Source organism: Pteropus vampyrus, unplaced genomic scaffold (assembly GCF_000151845.1).
Source record: "Pteropus vampyrus isolate Shadow unplaced genomic scaffold, Pvam_2.0 Scaffold95, whole genome shotgun sequence".
NCBI lineage: Eukaryota > Metazoa > Chordata > Mammalia > Chiroptera > Pteropodidae > Pteropus > Pteropus vampyrus.
In genome coordinates this window covers 3,995,776-3,999,859 of record NW_011888876.1, presented here as the reverse complement: position 1 = coordinate 3,999,859, position 4,084 = coordinate 3,995,776, and the positions used below count along the sequence as shown (strand labels likewise).

Genomic DNA, 4,084 nt, shown 5'->3' with positions numbered 1-4,084 from the left:
CCATAAAGCATGCTATTGGGACAACTGGTAAAGCTGGGACGGGATCTGAGAACTCGACGGTAGTAACCAATGTTAATAAGAACAACATGTTACTTTGCCATTCATCAACAAAATACGCACCCGATACAGCAGAGTTAGCACATCGAAAATATACTAACTACAAGACTTGAGTATACACTGAAACCAGTGTATTTGCTAAGGGCAGTGTAAATGTTCAGATCCGGGAGATTCTCTGTATGTATTGGGGAATATATTCACACTATCAGACCCAGCAATCGTACTTCTGGAATTTAGCATAAGGAGCAGGTGAACTATCATTACTGATAAATTACTCATCACCAGAGAACTGGTGAAGACCTGTCAGCCAGTCTTGCATTTCACTCTTACCCAATTACCTGATCTCCAACCACAGTGAAATACCTGCGAGGCTCTGAACAAATTCTACTCTTATATAATATTACAATTTTGCATGTTACTCTCTTGGCCTATTTTGTTCACCTGGCAGATTTATAGACATAGTCCAAGACATTATTCAAATGGCACCTTTTCAGTAAAAACTTCCTAGAAAATCTAATCTTTCCCTGGCACTTACATAAAATCAAGTCAGTAGAGGCTTCTTCGGCGACTCCATAAAAAGTTCTCATGTAAGAACTATCGGTTTATGCCATACGGTTTTACTTATATGTAGAATCTAAAAAAGAAAAAACAAAACAGAACCAGACTCACAGATACAGAGAAGAAACTGATGATAGCCAGCCAGATGGGAGGAGGCTGGGGAGCTAGGAAAATGTGAAGGGATTAAGAAGTACAAACTGGCAGTTACAAAATAGTCACAGCATAAGGAATATAGTCAATAACACTGTAATAACTATGTATGGTGCCAGGTGGGTACTAGACTTTTTGAGTACTTAGTGGGTAGGTATATTAGACTTTTCACTTCATATATTATATAAATGTCTAACCACTGTGCTGTATACCTGAAACTAATATAATATTGAATGTCGACTGTAACTGAAAAAGCTAAAATTTCATTAAAAAAATTATTTGTTTAAAAAAAAGTTTGTGTCACCCTCTAGACCCAGACCTACCATGTCTAAAACTGTAGTTATTAGCCACACGTGGCCACTTAGCACTTGAAACATGGCTACTCTAAACTGAGATGTGTTGTTAATGTAAAACACACTAAATTTAAAAGACAATATGAAAAAAAGGATGTAAAAATCTAATTTGTATATTGTTATATGCTGAAATAATATTTTGGTTATTTAGAGAAAATATATTATTAAAATTAATTTTATCTAATTTGATTATATTTCTACAAACAGATATAAAGCTATCATTACAGATGATATGAATCTTTTCACAGAAATTTCGAAAGAACCTAGAGATAAACTATCAGAATTAACCAGTGAGGTTAGCCAAGTTGATGGATATAAAGTGAATATAAAAAGGCCAACAGTATCCCCACGAATAAGTAACTAGAAAGTGAAACCTTAAAAGATTATATCACAATAGCACCAAATAATATCAAGTAACTAGGAATAAACACAATGCAGATGTACAAGACCTTATCACAGAAAACTGTAAAAAATGAGAGATAAATTAAAGAAGACTTATAGAAAATTAAGAATATGCCATGTATTTTACTAGAAGCCTTAAAATGATAAAGACATCAGTTCTCACTAAATTGGTCTGTGGATTGAGTGCGATACCTATCAAAATCTCAATAGATTTGTGGAAATGGACAAGTTGATTCTACAATTTATATGGAAATGCAAAGAGCCAACAGCAGCTAAAATAATCTTGAAAAAGAACAACATGGGAGGACTTATTCTACTGGATGTCAAGGCTTCTATAAAGCTCCAGGATTGAAGACTGTGGTATTGGTGCAAGAGACAAACAGACCAATACGGCAGAATAGAGAATTGAAAAACAAGCCACACGTACATGGACACATGATTTATGACAAAGGTGGCACAGTCGAGCAATAAAGAAAAAATTATTTTATCAAAAAGAAATAAATAGAAAGAGCCACTGCTGGGTCAACTGAATCTGGATACCTAAATTAAAAGAAAAAACATGAATCTTCATTCCCACCTACACTACACATGAAAATTGACTCTAGGTAGACTGTGCAAGTAAAAGTAAGAAGTGAAATAGCATAGTTCTTAGATGATAACATAGGAGACTATCTTCATGACCCCGGGGTAAAAAAGAATTTCTTAAACAGGTTACTCGAAGCACTCATCATGAAGGAAAAATCGGACTGTTTTAAAAGTCAAGTACAGTGTTCATTAAAGACACAATTTAAAAAGGGAAAAGACAAGCCATAGATATTTGCAATATATATATTTGAAAAAGGACTTCTAACCAAAATAAATGAAGCACCCCTACAAGGCAAGTTGATGGATATAAAGTGATCTTTTTATTGGATCTTTTTTTTTCCATAAGAAAAAAAAAGATCCAATAAAAAAGGAGAAGGGGTAAGGCCAAAAGGAGAGAGCCAAACGAAAGGCTGCTGACCTTCATTAGTCGTCAGAGAAATGCGAATTAAAGACAAAATGAGTTACTGCTACATATCTATCAGTATCAAATATTAAAAACCCTGACAATCCCAGTGTGGGAAGACTATGAAGCAACAGGAAATACTAGAAGACTATTGAGTAGCATCTGCTAAAAAAAATCCTTTGATTCAGCACTAGGCGCATACCAACAGAGATGCAACACGCGTGCACCAAAAGACAGAGAATGTTCACAGAGGTAAAATTTGTAATTGACAAAAGCTGGAAGCAATCAACTTTTATCAATAATGAAATGAATAAGCAGAGGACTATAGTGTGATGAAAATGAACACACTACAGCCACCTGTAACGACATGGATGAACCTATCACGATGCTGAGTAAGAGGAAGCAGACACGAAAAGAATACATACCACATGATTCCACAGTCCAAAACAAATAAAACTGGTATGACATTGGACAGAGTGAGCAAGATAGTGGTTTCTTTTAAGGAGAAGGCAGGAAATAAGAGGGTTGCTAGCAATATTGTACTTCTTGACCTAGGGTTAACATTGTAAGGATTCATTGAGCTATACATTTATTATCTATACACTTTTCTGTTATTATTTTTAAAATTTATTTTAAAATTATAGTCGGCATACAATATTATATTAGTTTCAGGTGTATAATATAGTGATTAGACATTTATATATTTGACAAAGTAACCACCATGATAAGTCTAGTACCCATCTGGGACCATATATAATTATAACAATATAATTATATATCTCAGTGACTAATTTTTTTTTAACTGGCAGTACTTCCCAGTCCTCACACCCCTTCCATCTGACAACCATCAATTTGTTCCCTGTATCTATGAGTCTGCTTGGTTGTTGTTTTTTTTTATATTCCATATATAAGTGAAATCATCCAGCAATTATCTCTGACTTATTTCACTTTGCATAATACCCTCTAGGTCCATCCATATTGTTGCAAGTGGCAAAACTGCATTCTTTTTTATGGCTGAGTAATATTCCATTGTGTAGATGTACCATATCTTCTTTATCCATTCATCTATCGATGGACACTTAAGTTGCTTCCATGTCTTGGCTACTGTAAACAATGCCACAATGAACACAAAAGTGCATATACCTTTTCAAATTAGTGTTTTTGATTTCTTTGGATAAATACCAAGAAGTGGGGTTGTTGGGTCTTATGGTAGTTCTATTTTTAATTTTTTAAGGACTCTCCATACTATTTTCCATAGTGGCTGCACCAGTTCACAATCCCACCAATAGTGCATGAAGGTTCCTTGTTTCCCACATCTTCAACAACACTTAATCTTTTTGTTGCCTTTTAGATAACTGCCATTATGTGACTGTGTTATTCTGGAATAAAAAGACAGGGAAAGAAAGGGGAAAGGAGGGAAAGGAGGGAGAAAGGACACCAGACCCAGATGGTTTTACAACTAAGTTTTAAACCAAGTTTAAAAAACATACTAACAGTGAAGTACACGCAACATTCATTTTAATAAAGCTAACATAGCCTGACACCAAAACCATAAGAGGGCAATACAAAAAAAAAG

The 4,084-nt window shown here is 34.6% G+C and overlaps 1 protein-coding gene across 3 annotated transcripts in view; it reads right to left on the bottom strand.

The window, feature by feature from the left end:
* Positions 1-4,084, bottom strand: part of SCAI (suppressor of cancer cell invasion) — a 115,225-nt gene that overhangs the window by 62,635 nt on the left and 48,506 nt on the right. The gene's annotated exons all lie outside the window — the stretch shown is intronic.